This window comes from Falco punctatus (genome assembly GCF_963210335.1).
Source record: "Falco punctatus genome assembly, chromosome: 12".
NCBI classification, from domain to species: Eukaryota; Metazoa; Chordata; class Aves; order Falconiformes; family Falconidae; genus Falco; species Falco punctatus.
In genome coordinates this window covers 20,506,594-20,526,544 of record NC_137592.1, presented here as the reverse complement: position 1 = coordinate 20,526,544, position 19,951 = coordinate 20,506,594, and the positions used below count along the sequence as shown (strand labels likewise).

Genomic DNA, 19,951 nt, shown 5'->3' with positions numbered 1-19,951 from the left:
AGCCAGAATCTGTTTGACAAAAAAGGAGGACCAGGCTCCAATTTAAAAGAGTAACTAATAAATAGTGGTCTGAAGTCCCAACCATAAACCACAAATTTCACTAAATTCGTTGGTATTCAATAATCTGATTTTCTCCATTTGTTAACTGTCTTTCATGTAAAGGAACCCCCCCCAAAAAACCCCAAACCAAAAAAAGCCACCCAAACACCAATTAGCAAAAGACACAAGCACAGTAACATGCAAATAACTATTTTGTAACCCCATCCTTTGGTGCAGCTTTCATGGCGACCCTTAGTTGCTCTCTGTCTTCTGCAAGAGCAACTTGCAGTCTGGGGTTGTCAGACCCTGCTAGATAGCAAGGCTAGATTTTGGCTGCTGCTGATTCTGTGGTGCAAGCTGCTTTCATCCGCCTTGGCATGCTACAAATCCTTCTTTTCTCTGTCTGCCACTTCATTAGCCACTGCAGTTTTGGTGTTCAGCTCTTAGCCAGAAAGCAGAGACTGAGTTTTAACACGGTCCTTCTGCTTAATAACTAAAAGATGTTTAAATGAACCTCCTGTTTTCATCCTTTCTTTCATTGATAACATCTGCATCCCAGTGCTGGAAGCTATTGGTTGAGATGAAGGACTGCAGTCATTCCGCTCAGTGACATAGATGTAGTGGGTAGGCTGGGCTTTTTCTTTCACTTTATGAAATGCTTCCTTATCTCCTGAAATACTTTTTTAGCAGAAGAAAATAAATAGACGTGTTTCAGGCCAGCCCACTGGGCCCTTTCATTTATCTCATTTTGACCATGTATCAACAGAACTATTCCCCATTTTGGCCTCTTCCCCAGTGCAATGGCTTTCATGGTGCTGGCAGCACTGGAGCATACGGCTGCTCTTGCTGGTAGACCTCTGCCAAAAAGCTTGTACCTTCCCTAATTTTGCTTAAGTTTAGAATTACTTTTTCTTTCCTTTTTTCAGTTCTTTTTTGTTTCTGTCTCTTTCTCCTTTCTTTCGCTCTTCTTTCCTTTTTATCTTTCCCCTTTTAAATCCAAGTGCTTCTGTTTCATACTGTTACTGTTGCCAGTACGCAGGATAAACGGTGATCTCTCAGGTGTTTTTATTTAAGAGAACCTGGGCTCATAATTTCAGGTAGATATTCGTGTTCTAAGAGTGTTTTCAGAGTTCATTTGTAATCACCGTATCTCTTGAGTTGGCTTATGTTTAGTTAGGGAAAGCTTTTAGTGATTCTGCATATAACTGGATATTCGAAATGCCACAGTGTTCTTCCCTAATTGTTTTTGCTGTTAGTTAGTTCACCACACATGATCAACAGATTAAATATAATTATTTCTATTAAACAATCATAAAAATGTTTACTTTACAGTTTAATGCTCAAGGAAGAAAAACTATTAGCTTGGGATCTGTCAAGTTGCGCACATTGCCTTTTAAACTTCTAGACTGATTCATTTTTTTCCTCCTCCTCATTGAAGAATTTCTGGATATGTTAATTTTTGCAGCCTAATTGTCTTTCTACCATGAATAAAAGGTGCTTTCCAAAACATCTGAATAAGCAATGGAATTATGAAGTGACAAAAAATGCATAAAACAGGTATATAATTTTTTTTTTTATAAGGGAGTGGATGGCTCAGGCTGATATTGAAGGAACATCATAGCTGGAAAAGTGGAAAAGAAATTGCCACTTCTTTCCTGTTTTTAATTTACAGCAGTTATTTAATTAGAAATGTTGTTTCTCCAGACAATTGTTGATTCTCTGCCGGTAGATCACTGTTTAGTTTTGCTTGTTTTATGTCAGTCCGTAATCCACAACACAAGTAGAAGATTTAGCTCCTTCTACAATTTGGAAAAGAGCAGTATCATCTCCTGAGCTGCAATTTTTTTACAGGCCACAGTATTTCCATAGGCCATAGTACTTAAATGCTCCAAGGATAGTATATGGTTTCCTGTAAATCTGCAAACTGAACTGAGGTCATTTTGCACCTGAACTTTTCCAGGCATGTCAGCAGATTGCTGTAGTTTCCTTAAGACAAAAGAAAAAACAGAGCAGCTGAAAATAATTAATATTGAACTTGACACATCAAAAATGTAATTTGTCACTTGTGATTAAAGCCTTTATCTTTAGTTCTATTTTTATATTCTTCCTGGGTCTCCCTTAGCTATCATTAGGCTCCACATGGTTGGAGTTAGTCTGACCTTTGATCCATCACCATAGACAAAGGGATCTGTTGCTGCTAAATTGGAGCCCAAGCTAGTCAGCAACAGTACAGATCAACAAATGTAAGCTTGGTTAATAATAATAATAATGATCAGTTTAGCTACTCTGATTAATATTTAAGTCTGTGTGGCTAATGTAGATGCTGATCTGCATAAAAAATTACCTTAATAACAAAATTTAATATTAGGAATTCACGTTGTGGTAATTTGATCTGATGTGAAAAGTAAAGATGGTGGAAGTGGGATATACTTTCAGCATACTCATACACTATTCAGTTGAGAAAATAATGATAGTTTTACAAACTTTCTATTGTTTTTCCCTTTCTCTGAAGCCTTCCAGAAGTTTGCTGACTGCCACAGATATTGTGGTTACTTATTTTCTAAGCACAAAGAACTGTCTGACACATGACTGTCCTACCGCATCATTGTCCTACCACCACATTTCTCTCTTGCTTATCACTGTAAACTCTTTCTGTCATACTGTACACAAACTGAAGCGATCCATAAAGTACGAAAAATGAATGTATTCTTATCAGCTATGTCTTTTTTTCAGTACCAGCATGTGTAGCTGAAAGCCAGCAATATTTTCATGGGTGACCAAAAAGTGGTGTCTTTCCAGAAGTAAACTATTATTTAATTAATTCACTGTTTAGTCACACAGAAAGGCTTGGGCTGCAGTAGTAAGTCACACCACCTGTTGTTTAAACTCATTTCAGTATCCCCGTTAATTCTAGACTGTGTTCTGTGGATGTGCAGTTTATTGTGGATGTGACGTGAAACTCTCTTTCCTGACCCTGTGTGCTTACTGCATGTCCTGTCGCTTTCCACAATAATAAAATCCTAAGCCAAGCCCTAGCTTGGTCTCTCTTAAGTAAAGCTCCCTTGTGAATTGAGTGAAGACTATTAGATTTGTAGTCCTATTATTAAGTATTTTTGTGGTAACAGCTTCATTATTCTAAGGTCATTAACACACTTCCTCTTTTACTGCAAGTGATTGTAGGTTAAAGTCATTATTTTAGGCATCCACATTTTATCAACATCTAATCATAAATAGCTTGCGGTTGCTGGAAGTTGGAACAATAGCTAGCAAAGAGTTATTATACCGAAGGGCAGTTTCCCCCTTACACTGGCTTCAGCAAACACATCCGTGCACAAAGCACTGTTTAGTGTAGAAGTGCTGATGGCTGAACCTTTGAATCTGAGCATTTAAAGACTGAAAGCACCGAAGCACCATTGTGTTTCCTTGATGCGTGTAAACACAGGTGCAGCAGTTACCCCTGCCTTGAGCCACATAGTTTGCCCTTTCCTATAAGGTGCATCTCCCACTGAGACATCAGTAAGGATTTAAGGACGTTAGGCTATGTCACCCTGTCCTTTGGCTCCAACAGTCAAATAATTTACTCTTGGTTTAGGTTCATTTTGGTAGTTTGTAAATAGGTTTCAGTGTCAAATTTACCTCATTGATGTGGATCTCCAATTCTGCTTGTTAAAAAAGGAAACTTATAACACTGATACACGAAGAAGTGAAAAATGTCTTTTTCCTGTGACCTTTAGGTTCTTGGGTTTTTTAATGACTTCCTGGATCTATATTTGCATGGTAGCACTTTTTCACTTCACTTATGCATCAGTTTCTTTGGAAACATTGCTCTGAGCAAATCAGTGCATGTTAGCAATTCCACCACCATTTCTTTTATCAAAGCAAATAACTTGGAAGACTTGGTAAGATGTAGTTTAATCTTCAGACATCCCAAAGAAACCCAGTGAGAATGTAGAGTGAGGGCAAGGAATGCAGGTTTCTGACACATCATAATATTGTAACAGCACTTTAAACTCTATTAGTAATTTTGATCAAAATCCTATAGGATTTTTGTCATCCACTTCAATAGGCTAGGCTCTTTCTGACTTTTTCCACCCCCACTCCTATTTATTTTTAATTTATTTTAGGCATGGTAGAACTCTCTTTTCATAGCTGGGTCCCACAGCCCTCACAAAACCATAGGATTTCTTCAGTAATGGTCCTGCAGTTTCTTGCTTGCAGAAGTGCTGTTGGAGTGTTTTAGCCATTTCTGGATAATACCATGCTATATGAGAGTAATGGAAAAGTATTGCAACATGAGAAAATTTCTCCTTCTGTCATGAAAATGCTGTCATCTGGAAGGAGAATGATCTTAAGAACTCAATATCAGACCCTAATCCCATCCTACTTCTTTCCCATGCTGCTGTTGTCCTGGTTTTTGGTTTGTGGCTCTTACGTCTTTTCCATGAAAAAATAGTAGTGTTAACAGCTATTTGATAAAATGTAATTGCTCACTACTAAGTTCTTTAAGTTTTTATTAATAACGTTTCTAAAATCAGGTGATTTTGTAAATAATCTTTCCTCTGTACACTCCCTTCCTTCCTCTACAAAAAAAACCCCAACAACAAAAAGAAAAGACTTACTGTCACACTTGTCTCACCTGCATTTTGGATAATTTAATGTTTTGCCCTTGTGGACCCAAGGTGACAGTGTTTATACTCTCTAACGTGTAGTACTGCCAAAGAACCTAGATAACTCTCCATTTCATCATTTATTTCACATGTATTTCCATTAGAGTTAAGGAGATTTCCAGTTCATGTTTTGTTACTGTAGGTTTTAAGTTTAGTTTAATTTACTATAGGTTTTAAGTTTATTGCATGTTATCCATAAACCTAATTTTTAATTTTTTTTTTCTTTTTTAGGTCTTTTTGCTGAGCCTGTTCCCTGCTTCTCTGAGATCAAAGTGGGACAATTCGAGAAATAAGGTACTATTTTGTATTTTATTACTCTTTAAGAGATGACCTACTTTAAGTTTTCGTTATTTTCTATTTCTTAACAAATAAAGCTTAAGCAAGTTATTAATGGGGAAAAGGTCCAAGTAAAAGAGAATGGTCAGAGGATATAATTCTTACCCATTCCAGTTTTACCAGTGTTAGGCCTTGTAAAAAGATAACGCTTGCCACACTTTCAGATGTTAAATTGTGGTTGCAAAACACATTATGCAGAGAAGCAGATAATGAGCAGTAAAGCCAGCTAAGTGAATTATTATTATTATTCAATTTAGTGTTATTCAGGTACAATAAGTCACAATGAACCTAAAGGTTTCCATTAAAAAAACCCTCTTGTCCCTTCTCTCCCCTCCTTGCCTCCAGTGGTAATAATTTTCCTTGGAGAAAAATATTAAGTCATATTTTCTAAACAATAAAGTATGAAGTTTTCTCTCACAACCAGCACAGTTTGTTTGAAGTCACATATGGTTGCACTTCACTTGTGTAAACGTGCTTAGCACTTACTCAGCTTTAGAAGTGTGATTCCAGTTTCATACCAATAAAACCGATCATTGCCCACTGGTGATTTTTAAAATGGACACATTTCAGTTCAATTCATTTTATTCTCTCCTTAATTCAACGTGGATTTCTCCATTTTGCTCTCTTTACTCCTGAAATGGGCGTTAACGTGTTGCTTTGGCAACTGGTGTTGCTGGCTAAGTACAGTCTCTGTTTTCACAGTGAAATTGCCAAAGTTAAGTTGAACGGGCACGTCACTCTGGAAATAGTTAAACAGGCAATATACTGGAATGCTTCATTGTGAGGGCAAAAAGAAATTGGTTTTCCAAGGCAGCTAGTCGTAGTCTTACTGTCGCCTTCGCTGCAGCAGGGTTGAATGCCTCATTTTGGAAATGGCGAGGGGCTGAAGCTGGTGGCCGGGGGCTGCTGGCTGAGGCCCGCCTGTGCTCCGTGGAGGCTTTGGGAGGCCATCCCGCTCTGTTACTGGGCTTTTCAGACACCTTTTTTAAAGGTGTTGGGTGCTGTGATGTTACTCTTCCGAGCCTTCTGCTAGCGAGGGTGCTCCCCAGCACCCTCCCACATCAGCTAGTTCCACCACTGACCTAAATGAGGGGTTTGCATGTCTAAAAGGTGGCTCTGACTTTTGGATCCTGAATCTGATTCTGAGTGCTCTGACTGACCATAGTGAGGAGAGAAGGAGAATTTCAAATGTACTGGGAGATTTCACAGCCTTAGAGAATTGTGCTGCATCTTACAAAAATACTGTTTGTGAGTGCTGGTTATTGTGCTCTTTCCAGAACAGGCTGAACAGAAATTATGGCTGAATATCACCATGAATTAAAAAATACATTGAAACACTGCTGCTTGGGGTTTGTGTTTTTTGGGGGGTTTCCCCTTCCTATTTCCCTCATTCCTCCTCTGATATTATTCTGTTTGTTTTTTTCTATTACAAATTGTTTTGTTTGTTTTCATTACCAAATTACAGAACAAAATTTTAATTATACAGTTTGTACAGAAAGCAATTAAGAGACTAAATGGTTTTCTCTTGCTAGCTGGATAGTTATGTCTTGTTTGGCGAAACAGCAGTTGAAATGTGTATTTGTGTAGGAGGTTAAATCTGGTGTCAGTGGTTTGCAACAGACAGTTACAGTATGTTCCTTTGGTTAAGAAAAAAAAGTCTTTGCTGTAAATCTCTCAGTAGGTTGGACATTGCATTTTAAACCTCCTCATATGCAAAATACCAGGTGTTGGTGTTCTGTCTTAAAGTGGCTGAAAGCTCTTCAGGAAAACAGTAACAGTTAGTTCCAAAGACTGTTTATTATAAAGGGATTAAAAATGTTTAATTTACTCCTGTATAAACTAGCTGCAGTCAGGAAGCCTCAGAGTCTAATCGTACTGACTCATGAGGTCATTCTCGAGCAGCGTAAGGTGCAGTAAGAACAGGGGGTTGCTTGCACTCCTGTGATCTTGCTGTGGGGCCCTCACAGTTTCACCGAGGGTTTTGGTTAAGATTGACCCTCATTTCTCTGGAGGGAAAAGTATCCTTTCTCCCTTGTACATTTGTTCTTGATTGTGTGGAACATTCAGCAAAAAGTCCACAGCTGGAAATGGAAAGTAAAAAAGGAGGAGAAAAAACTTGTGCCTCTGAGTGCTTCTCATGCAAATATAAAATGTATCGCTGCTAGTCGGCATCTTTATTACAGCAAGTTCTGACCCAAATGAACTGTGCTGGCATCAAAATGTGTAAGAGGGTCCAATGCTCTTCCAAATGGGGAATTGTAATTCTGTCTTTTTTTATAGTCCTTCTTATATAGAGACTTTTCCTCTGTATGAACAGTTGCTGAAGTTGAGCCTTCTTCCAGAGTTCCCAGGTGGTAGTGAAACAGCTGTTGTAGGACTGGGCCCACAGCAGCGAGCGTGCTGTGTGTACTTAACTTTGTCTTGGCTTCTAGTAGAGCAAATGTATCCCTAAACTTCCTGGAGAAAGCATGGGGAAAATGATGAGGCTGAACAAAATTCATAGGGACTGAATGAACAGCTGTATTAAGTGGCATTAGGAAATCTGAGGAAGGTGTCTGCCTTTTATCTTTCTTCTCTTTAGAGGTTTGGTACCTCTTCTGGGCCACAGACAGCTGTGTCAGATGAGGTCCATCACATGAAACCAATATATGTATTTTCCTCCTCTTTGAGGACCACTTTATTTCTGTTGTAAAGATTTTCCTCTTAATCTTGAGAGAACATGCTCCAGCTTGAATTTCTAATAAGCACATCGTTACCATGAGCCAAATTGTCCAGTGTCTAGAAATGTGGAATAATTGTAATTACTGCTGCTGCTTAGAACTGGGAGAGAAAGTTGGAAGCAGGGTAGAAGGAATAGAGATTAAGGTTCCAAGGTAGAAATTTCATACTAAACTGTTCTTCATGCTAAATTAATCCATATTATACAAGCCTCGATCAAGACTTTCAGCTTCCTATAATGTCTAAGCTGAACTCCACAAAATTTGTGCGTCTAATTTAAAGTGAGAACAAGAACAGCTTTTCAGGGAACTAGACAACAAACCAAGTCATAACATTGTATGGCCTCCAGGTGGGAAAAAGAATCAAGTAAAAGTAATACTTTTTGCTCTTAATGAGAAAAACTTGATATTTACTCTTAATAAGAAAATCTTGATATTTGTCATGCCAATGTGATTATTTTTTGGATGCATAGACATTCCAAATTACAGTAGCTTCACATGTAGAAGAAGAGTATTCTTTAAGATGGTGTAAATCATTGCCTTTTGAATAGAGCCTTTTTTTTTTTCTTCCCCCACCTCCAGTTTGACAGTAGAACAGGGACAATAGGGTTGTCTGCCTTCAAGTCACTCTGTAAAACAACATTTGCCTCAGCAGTCTTGTCAGGCGGTGTCTGTGGATTCATGATTTCAGACAAATAATGGAAGCAACACCACAAGAAAACAAACATACATACTAGGTGCATGGTAATTTTGCTGTGAATTGCAGAATTGGCAAGGTAAAATTGAAAGCAAAATAGGAAGTAAAACATAGAAATCCCCAAAGCTGAAGCTGGGAGTTCAGAAATGAGTAAGCATGTGCTGTTTACATTATAATGTAATGTGTCCAACCATATGAATGGTTATGAGGAATAGATGTCGCTGTAGAGCTTTTATATGTGATTCTGATTTTTATTCCATTGTGCCTTTATGGTATTTGCTAGGCAGCACAGATGAAAGGAAAATAAAGATGAGGTTTCCTCAGGAAGTGGCTTTTTTCTTTCTTGTGGAGGTTCCCCCTACACCCCATTTTGATACTGTATACAATAAAGCTTTGCTATTCGTGATGGAAGCAGAAAAAGATTCATGAGTCAGAAATAGTGGAAACACTGAGGGTGTTCTGGTTGGAGGCTGTATTGTCCTTTTTAAAGGAATGTGAGAAGGGAAATCCTAACCTCATGGAGGTCAATGACAAAATCACCACTGAATTCATTAGGATAAGGATAGCACGTTGTAGTTGAGAGAAAAGGTGGGGGGGTGGGGGATATGGGAAGGGAAGAGACAAGAGAGTCAGAGATCTTATGTGTCCAGAGGGAACAAAAGACTAGAAGAGATAGAAGTGACCTTCACAGGGCTGGTGCTTAATTCTAGTGAGATGGGTAAGTAGGAAGTATTTGAGTCACCACAGGTTTTCTATGTTTTTCGGATTGAAAATCTATAGTCAGAATATGTTACTGATTTCTCCTTAAGTGAATAGTGCTTAAAAATATACTGAACCACCAATCAACTGATGAAACGAGCAAGAAGGACTCACCTTTTCAGTTCAATTTTTGGTTTTGTAACCTTATCAAGAAGACAGGCAATGGTAAAGCTAGACATGGCAAGTATAACTGTAAGACAGTTGTCTGCAACCTTTAGCTTGAATTGATCTTCCTCAAAAAGCTAAAGAAGGTTTACTTATCAAGACTTGCTGAAGACATGGAGCAAGTGACTCTGATTATATTTGGTCTTTAACTTGTTATCAATGCCTTCAGGAATCAGACCTTCCTGGGTGAGTGACAAGCTGGCTAGCTTAGAATAACCTGGTAACAGGTCAGTATTTCTGTTTTTACAAAACTTCTGGAGATGCCTTATTGGAAATATTACAAAACATCTGGAAGTAAACATAAATGATCTAAAGAGCTCCTCATCTTACTTTCTTAGGATTGTCAAGCACAGATTATCAAGGTGTACAAGGTGTGCTTATGTAGGGGTGTTTTCTCTTGGTGGTATGTCCCTTGTTACCATTAATTTTCTTAATTGATGGTCTTACAAAAGAAACGGCTTTCCAGAAGGATATTCAGAATGGTTAATGAAATTCAGTTCAATTCCTTTTGCCTTTCACCAAATGGGGAAAATCTAAATGTGTGCAGACTAAGAATTTCTTCTGGTTAGTCTGAGTGTGTGGCTTGGTTTTATTGTGTTTTTCAGTAGGTTTGGATTATGCTACCATGTCATATTATTGAATATTTCCTCTTGGGCTTTTGCTTAAGGTAAAGTACATTTTAATCTTTTCTCTAATTCTGATTTGTTCTTCATTTTTTCCCAAACCTGTGCAAAATGAAGGGTTTCATGGGGAATAGTTTTGCTTCATTGCAATTAAGTTCTCGTGAAATTATTTTTGTCCACAGTTTAAGACACTGCCCTTTCCAGTCAAAGGGAGTGTGTTTATGGCTTCTGCACTGCATGATAGGCAACTGAACTAAAAATGATGTACCGTTCTTATTTACTGCAATAGAAGCCAATATACACTGACACAGTTACTTTTTCAGTGTAAAAGTTACATCTTTGTTTTCTTAAGAAAACACAGAAAGTTTTCAGAAATCATGGCATACAGTAGCACTGATTGTTTTCCTTGGATAGTGAAGATACAAATCAGTAGCCTGTGAATCAATAGCAAGACATTTTACTTCCTGGTGTTTATTTCTATGGTATTTACCCCCGATGTAGGGCCCAGAAAAAACAATTATAACTTAAGTGCACTAACCTTCTGAGCTACTGAGCTATTTTACCTTTGCTTCTCTAAACAAAAGACTATAAAGCACAAAGATGTGGTTTAAGGAATTTCTGAATTAAATTGCCATTTGGAACTCTTACAACCACTGAAAACTGTACCACCTCTCAAATAAAAACAAAAAAATACAGCAGTATTTTCTTTTTCTGTGAGTATTTTTCATGACAAAAAGACAGAATCAAAGAGGTATAAAATTTACATTGTTTCTTAATAACAACCAGTAAAGCCTGAAGAAGTTTCTGCAAATGGGCACAAAACTTTGTTTTAATGATGTAAGTAAGATTATAGCAAGTCAAACACTCCGGATGTTTCAGAAAAATGTGCTGATCAGTGAACCTGTCAAGAAAGGATTTACCTAAATGATGTTCTCTCAAGATGATAGTAGTGAGGGAGTCCTTTGTAGGATGACTATTTTTTTTAAAAAATAGTTATGACGCTCCATATGTAATGATAATGAACTGTTAGAAAACTTCATGCTCACTATGAAGTTTGGATAAACATTTAGACCTTAAGTTAGCTGTTTATGTTATGTTACCTGTTTTAGACAGGAATATACAGGAAGAGTTTATGTTTGGTTTATAATTGTTTCTGTAAAATGTGTGCTGCTGTATCTGTGTTATAACTTTAGAACCATTTTGCTCCTGTTTCTGAGCTGTGTGGGAATGCACGTGAGGTGGAAGTGTTGCTGTGAGCTACCCTATGGGTGCACCCAAAGCTCTGGATCTGAGTTCTGACCCCATCACTTGGGTAGGGCTGTTGTATAACCTGCCAGTTTTATTGAACGAATATAGGAGAACAGGAGAAATATAGACATAGGGCTGTCCAAATGTAGGCTGTACACATCTGAACCTGAAGTGCAATTTGTGAACATATCTTTGTGAAACAGAAAATCTAATTAAAAAAAAATAATGAGGTGATTAAATTCTTTTAAGTATTCTGGGAACAGAATGGGGGAGAAGGTAGGATCTATAGCAAAAAGTGGATAAAACTGCCTTAGGATGTGGTACCAATGAGTCTGTTAGCCAAACGTTTTTTAGAAAACCAACAAATATCTTGTAAAATTATAAATACTGTGACAGAATTTCTGTTATTGCTCTGGAATGGAGGGCAAGATTCCTCCCCAAAATCCATCTTTCTCCAAATATATTTTAACATCATTTGGAAGTTTTTCATTCTTTCATTTACTGTTCTGCCTATTCTATTTGTTCTTGCCATATTAATTATAAAATACAAGGAAAATCTTATGTGTATGCCCACAACGTGGCATCTTACTCTGTCCATTTCCTGCACATTAAGCTCCTCTGGGGTGGATCACTCTTGGTGCTTTGAACATTTTTCTAAAAGTGATTGAAGTTTAAATAAGTTGTGGACTTGCCCACCATCATAAAGTAAAATCTAAGTTCACTGTCTACAAGCAGCTTAAGAAATGAACCTTAGCTTCTTTTCCTGACATAGGTTTACATTATTGCTATACTACTTTTGCATTATTTTTGTGCTCAAGGAAGAATTATCTTTTAGTCGATCTTTGTGGATTGTCTGATAAAACATATGCTTGTGCTGCAGCCTTTTCCTGTTAGTACATAGGTAATAATACAGCTTTTTAATATCTCATTAGTTTCCTCTTTTCATGGAATTTGTAGTCACTGTGCTTCTGGCAAAGTTGATTACACTGGCTAATAAGTTTAGAAGTAGCTGACAGGTAAGCGTTCAGTGCGACTAGTTATATCTTGCTTCTACCACAAAGGGACTGAAAATTAAAATCCTGAGTACAGACTTCGGACAAGCTACAGGAAACTAGAAAATATTTGGAATACAGAAAATAACTGCATTGAGATGAATCAATTGCTGCCAAATTTTCAGAATACTAGTTTCATTATACTATATGATATTACTAGGTCAGAATCCTACAAACATTAGCACAGAAGAAACTTCACTGATGTAAATATTCTCAGTCAGTTTAACAGAACAATGTATGTGCATGTAGGTTTAAAACTTAAGCAGCTTGTCTTTCATGAATACCTTCATGTACTACAGGTAATTTAAAACCACACAAATATGACAAACTTTTGTATATTACAATACTTAGGAATATATTTAATTAATTTATGTGAAAATTAGGTTTTTTTCTTTTTGAGGTTTCCATTAATTGGCACATCTGGTTTGTATCAGTCAAGTGAATTTCTACTGGAGAATAGCTTTAAAGAAATATTCTGGAAGGATTTGAAGATTTGGTTTTTCTTTTATTTTGTAAACTTTTTTCAAATACGTTAAAACCAAACCATTTAAAAAAGAGTTTGTTCTGTAACTTCCCTTCTTTCTTTTTCCTCCTTCACTAGAGGAAAGGAGAGAGAAATGGTAATAATAACAACTAAGCAAACAAGCACTCCAACATAAATAAGTACATAAAAACATATAGAAAGCATGATTCACCACAATTTGTTTCATTGTTTGAAGTATAAATATTAGATAGATTACAGAACATTTCTAATGTGAGAAAGAACCTCTGTATCCTGAATTAGGAAGACCCTACCTTCCTCACTACAATTCAGATGCAAAACATTTCTGTTAGGAGAAACTCTGATATATGCTAATAAACTGAAATATGGCCAAGAGAAAAACAAACAACAGAAAAACTGCTGAATACATGTCTTTCAATAGACTTGGCTCTTTAATTTCCATTAACACTGAGTGAACTCTAGTCTCCTATCTTCCCAGTCTAATGGAATTTCAATACAGCACATTGTCTATATATACTTTTTTTTTCGTTAGAGCACAAAATTCAGATCATAACCCCTCTTCTGAGCTCTTCTTTCCTTTACACCTTTATTCCACTTCTAGTTGCATTTCCATACTCTGTTCTAGGAAGAGGTATGACTTCTATTTTAGAACTGTGAAGACTAGAATAAAGAATAACAATAGTGCTTTAACTTCTTTTTACATTTTAGGATCCAGGTTTAAAGGGAGAAAATACTGTGAGAGGCAGATAGGAAACACAATTTTCTTCCAGTGGGGAGGGATTTGCAAATTTAGCCTCTAGACCCACTGTAAGTGAGTGCAAATCTGTACTTCATGAACATATTGAGACCAGGTGTGAGTCTGATCCTTCCTCTCTTGTGGGTCATACAAGTTTCTATTCATTGTTTGAACTTGCACAATGGTTGTCATCAAACTATTACTCCTCATTATTTCAGAGACCAGCCGTTATTCAGACTGGAAAACTTCAGATTTGTAGCTTGCCCATCAATACAGCTAAGTGATAACATTGCTGTCATATAACACTAATAAAATTTATGTGGCTGTTCTCAGAGATAACAATAAATAGCAACCTCTTTGTAGTGGCGTGTGCTTTACTTGATGTGGAGTTTCCGATTTCCTCTTTGAAAGCAACAATACAGCCTTCAGGTACTCCTGAAGGAATTGTGGTAGGCATGGGGTGGGGTTTAGACACATCATTATAATAGATAACAAAGTAATTAACATAAACTTTTATTTTTAGGTTTTTTAGGAGCAGGTGAAATAGTGAGCCTCTCTGACCATGTGCTTTTGCCCGGAACATCATGGAAGTAAATTCTTAAAATACCGTGGGGAAAGTTTTGGATACATTTTTCTGCTGTGCTAAAGGAAAACCCCAAGACTTTCCTTTTCCATCCCACTTCAGGACCTTGGTCAGGATGTAACATTTGTGGTTTTGCTAGAAGTTCCTTTATTAGACCTTCTTTATAGTAATTTAACAGTATTAGATTAACATAGCCTACAGCAAGGAGAATCATTATCCTTACACACTCTAACATAACAACATAGGTACGCTATGACTAGGTAAAGAAATATACCTCCTCATTTAGTTCCTAGGTACCACAGATTCATGATGAATTACAACGTGCCTAGTTTCACTGAAATTTGATCTTTAGAATAAAATAACATTGTAATTTAATTACAAGGCAGAAATCAACCCAGTGCATCACACAGCATGTAAATAAACCCTCTCAGGTTTTTTTCGGAATTACCTTCCTTCTCCCTAGCTCTACCCAGTGGACGTCTAAAGCTGATTGTTGTGGTTTAACCCCAGCTGGCAACTAAGTACACCACACAGCTCTCACTCCCCCATCCCCAGTGGGATGGGGAGGAAAATTGGGCAAAAGGTACTGATAAACGCAAGGCACACATGAACAATGTTCTCTGTATTCCTATCTGGAATAGGCTGTTCCATAACTGACAGTGTTTTCCCCTTATCCAAGAATACTTTTTTTAAAAATAAGGGAGGTGGCGTTGTCTTTCTGAACAGCAGATAGATTAAAAAAAGGAAATATACTTTACCTTGACAGAAAGAGCTTTTATAGCATAAGAACAAACATTTAACTGCTTTAGTACATTTATTATAATTTTTTTATAATTTTGCTTAGTGTTTTAAACCTCTGACTTTCAAAACATTTTTGTTACTGAAATTCATAACCAAATGTCATTCAGCTCTTGCTTTTGGACAATATATTCTTGACATTCTGCTGAAGGAAAAACTTAGAGTAGAATTTTCCCGCTAAGCTTGAGAAGTGATTCCTTTTTAACCCTCATCAAGAAATTTTATGAATGTTATGAAGTAACATTATGTTTGCGAGGAGTTTGCTATTGCTGCACAATCTTCCTCCCTCTAGATTTTTGTTCTGTTTAAGAATGACAGTAGATAGATTTTTCTATCAAAAGTACATACCAGTCCTTTGTTCTTCATAACAAGTAATTTCTTAGACTTATATTTAAAAGTAACACCACAATGGCTCACACCTTCTGAGGGCTCAAAGCGTTTGTTCCTCTTCAAATTGTTTGCAGTTGCATCTCATAGCTGTTAAAAAATCACAGGAGTTCTATTGAGCAGAAATATCTTGCCAGCTCAGAGTCTAACAGCTAAAGAGACTTAATGAGCTTTTTTTTTTTTTTTTTTTTTTAGCCCGAAGTTTTCTTTTAGATTCTGAAGTATTTACCAAGGACACCTATCACTGCCTCCTATCAGTCACTTGGGAGCAGTCAGTGCATTGAACGGAACAGGCTGTAACAAGCCAAGGTGCAGATACATGCTGCAGATTTGGTTTAAGGTCAGGTTTAGGGAACGCCAACACTGTGAGATTCAGTCCACAGCAGAATATCTTCTGGTTTTTAAGAGGGTTTTGTTGTGTTTTTCTTTTCACCATTTTGGGATTTTGTGACTGCAAATAGCAATCTGAGATTTTTGCTATAGAAAACAGCAAACCTTTTGCCACTTGGGCCTTAATTTCACAGGTACAAATAAAATTGTAAAATTTTAGCTATTTGAACAATGAGAAGAAAAATAAACTTCTCTTTGGTTTGTGATTCACTTAGAAAACAAATTTACAGGGACTAGACCTGTTACCTGTGAATGTCATGCGTTTCACTGCATGTTTCTATTTTGACGCTTTTCTGGAGGATTCAGAATCCTACTGTAGGAAATAGACATCATATATCATGTCAGCAACTAGTAAGTGAATTATCAGGCACAGCAGACAGCACCAGGCATGGCAAATGGATGTGCCCTTCAAAGAGTCTTCGGAGTCTCATCACAGTACAGCCAGTTTCAAAATTCCCATTCCTTTTGAGACGGCATCAGTTTTTGTTATCCTCTGTGATAATTATCTTCTCTTTCAAGTGTACTGAGACAGAAAGCTTCAAAGTGCAACTAGAACTGTGAGAAGTAGGTAAATTCTAGATAACATCTGGATCTCATTTACATAAGAAATAAAATATTGTGAAAAGACAGGCTGGAAAAAAACCTTGTCACATAGCCAGAGACTGAAATGCTTGAAGGGAAAAAAGGAAGTACTTTATCCCTCTCCAATGGCAATTTACTCTGGTACTGCATTCAGATTTTGTGGAGCAAACATGTTCCTCTGCAAGTGTTATGTGTTCAGGAGATTCAGCAGAGTTGTTTCAGTGTCTATGGAAATACTTTGGGGTTTTGACCTCAGCCATGGCAGGCACAGCATGTTCTGCACTCCCAATAGACTCAGCACCTTGCAGTATCAGGCTCTTTAATGATATGCCTTTGTATCCTGGCATAACTTCTTACTGAATGTGACCATCCAGTGGTACATTGGACGTAACAGTTGTCAGCCAGTCAGCATGCTCTGACCACAGCGACTAAACACCGGCTAGCTGAAAATTTCTGCTTCAAAACCATGTGGTTCCTATTGCTTCAGCCAAAGGATAATTTCAATAATGTTTAGGGGGAGATCTCCCTACTATTTCATAGTTGGAATGCATTTTATTTCACTTGTGAGCTGATCTAGAATATGCCATATGGACAAAAATAAAATAAAATCCAGGTTCATAGACCAGCTTTGGTAATTTTAGAAGGCTACATTTCAGTATGTCATATCCACTAATTACATTTACTACTAGTAGTCAAAGCAATTTAATTGCACTTGAACAAATAGAGGAAGTACCATTACCATGTTCTTCTTAAATTTACAAATTCAAGATTACAGCGATATTTTTCTGATAAAGTTGTCCCATAAATTAAGACTATTTAATTATTTATTTTGATCGTCCACTTTTATAATAAAACCTTTCAAAACAGTTAAGATTTGTAAAATTTCAAATGGCTGTAGCTGCTGGTTGGTAACTAATGTTTACGTTTTCTCTATGCACTATTATCTTCATGTCATTTAGTGGATCTTACAGTAGAAGCGATATGAATCAAATAGCTTTCTGGACTTTATTTGCTATAATAGCAGCTTATACTAAGTGTCATTTCAGGAATTAAAAAAAAAGCTATGATGATCAATTCGCTGAACTGTTAATACTAAAGTCTTTAAAATGTTCCTGTATACATGAAATTCACATGCGAAGTTCCACTGAGCATTTGCTTAGACCCATTCTTGTTCCTTCTCTGCAGAGTGCGCCCACTGACTGCTTGAGACAAACTTTTGATTGTTTTGAGCTTCCTCTGTTCCCAAATAAATATTTATACTGGCAATTACCCCATTTGTTTACCAGCCATTCACAGATTGGACTGCATTTGGAGAGTTAATTGCCTTGCATAAAGATGCTGTTTATTCTTTGACAGCATGTTTTTGCATTGCCCCTCTAGGTGGCATTTCTAAAAACGATTCCAGATGCAAACATGTGAGATATTTCTGTGTTCCCCAATAGCCTTAAAAATAGATGCCTCTGCATGATTTGCAGGGATCTCTGTGTGGACCTCTGAGATGACCTGAGATATAAATGCTTTATAAATAAAGTATGCTGAAATTGTTTATATGCTTTTTTCCCCCTAATTGTCTTACTGCTTTGCCTTTTTTTTTCCTCCTTTTTTTTCTTTTTTTTCAGAGACATTAAGAGAAAATAATGTTTATGAAGAATTAGATGATTTTTAGATAAGAATATCTTAGGGAGCTTCCTAGTGGTTTAGGTTTTATTCGTGTTTACAAGAAAGTTGTAATCAGAAGACACTCATGAATTAATCCTCCATTGACAAACTGCAGATCTCAATGTAATATACCTGAAGATTTGACTCTGTGGTTTAAGGTAAAACATCCTCTTAGATACAGAAGTGTGACTTGTTCAAACCTGCAAGATCTGGAACATGGTTTCTCATGGTGTGGAGCAAATTGATGCTCCAGCCATTACTGTAGCCCACAGGCTACAGGAGATGAGTCCTGCTCCAATTTGTCTCCCATAGACTCTATACTACTAGATACAAAATGCAAGAAGTCAGCCTTCTATGGCTTATCTCGTGGTTGGATTGAGTAAAATCACTTGGACATGTTTCCCACCTAGGCTTTAAACATGTTGTAAAATCTCTGGCTTTCTCAAGGAAAGTGATCATCTGTTACAACATCATCACTTGTCCTTAAATTTCCTGTTGAAAATAAGGTAATCAGAGAGTCTTCTTTGGCATCTATGCTCGTAGCTTGTGCCTGCAAGGAATTATTTTAGATGGATATCTCATTCCTATCAAGGTAACACCGTCAACATTTTTTTTTTTTTCTTGAAATGCTAGATAACCTTTGGTGTTTTTCCTAAGTAGTTATTCAACAGAAGTGACTGTTACTTATCAAAATGTTTCATGCCTCTTAAATACCACAGTAGAGTTCTAGAGAGCTTTTACTGGACAGTGTCATTAAATATGGAACCTTTTCTCAGTGGAAGATAACAGTCCAAATCACAATATTGTCTACTAAGGCTGTATGCTGCTGTTAGTGTTCAACCTCTCCGCTGGAATAAGGGAAATCTGAAAGGGCATCTGTTATAAAACAAACCAAACTTCTCCTTGCTTTAGCAGCCATGTAATTAATGGTTTTACAGATGCATGAATGCCTCTCAGCTGACCCATGCCGAGAAAAACCAAGTTAAAACTCATAGCATGGGCTTCAGTCAACCCTGAATTGTGGCATTTTATGAAAAAGTGATGTGCAGTATGATCTGTGTCTTTCAGCAAAGCTGAATGAAAGAGGAGCAGATTAATGGCTCATGAGAAGAATATGAACATGCTTGGATTGCTTTCATGGTACTAATATTGCAGTCATGAAAGTCTTCTCTTTTGACTTGCTTGAGGCTAAAGGACATGTAGCAGCCTAGCTGAGGAAATTGGGGGGTCTCATTCTGGCAGTAAAGCTTTTCAGCAGCAAGGACCTTTTGCTGTATGAGAGCAGACCGTGGCACAGGAAGACTTAAGCTTCTTTCATGTAATTACTACCTATGGAGACTGCTGGGAGTAGGAGGGATCACAGATCGACATGTCAGACCCGGTCCATTTCCGAGATAAAGGAAAACATGTATTAGAAACAAGAGCAACAAGTGAATTGCTTTATTAAATAGCAAGAGGAGAAAGGAAGATGTTAGGTATTATTGAATTTTCTTATAAGATCTGCTTTCTTGGGTGTCTTTGGATTTGCCAGTAGAGGAAGAAAACTTCTTGGAAAACAGTCAACGCTAACGTTCAGTTATGAATCACTTCCTTACCCTGCTGTGAGGGCTAGTTTATCCTAAATAACCAGGCAACAGTTTTTGGCGCAGTCCTGTAACTTTCTCTCCTGACTACCTTCTAGAGTTTACAAAGTAATCTAATTAAATTCTCTATTTTTTTTTCATAAAAAATAAGAATCTAATAAAATAACCAATTAATTTACAAAAGATGTGGTGGGTTTTGATTTTGTTTTGGGTTTGCTTGTTTTTCTGGGTGTTGTTTTTGGGGTTGTTTTTTTTTTTTTTTTTCCCGGAAGGAGTTACTGTTGTCCTAACTATTCACAAAGTCTAATGAAAGCATGGCATTTAAACTTTGACCACTTCCCACTTCTACAAATATTCTTATTTGCAAATGCAAAATTCCAGCTTTGCAGAGATGGTATAATTGTGTCTACTGATGATTCTTTTTTTTT

General features: G+C 37.1%; 1 long non-coding RNA gene across 1 annotated transcript in view; it reads left to right on the top strand.

Annotated features, from left to right (window-relative positions):
* LOC308072144 overlaps positions 1-19,951 on the top strand; it is a 118,858-nt gene that overhangs the window by 59,808 nt on the left and 39,099 nt on the right. Inside the window, exon 2 of the long non-coding RNA XR_013931546.1 lies at positions 4,938-19,951. This exon is cut by the window's right edge and continues 39,099 nt beyond it. This is a non-coding gene — a long non-coding RNA (uncharacterized lncRNA). The remainder of the gene's footprint in view (positions 1-4,937) is intronic.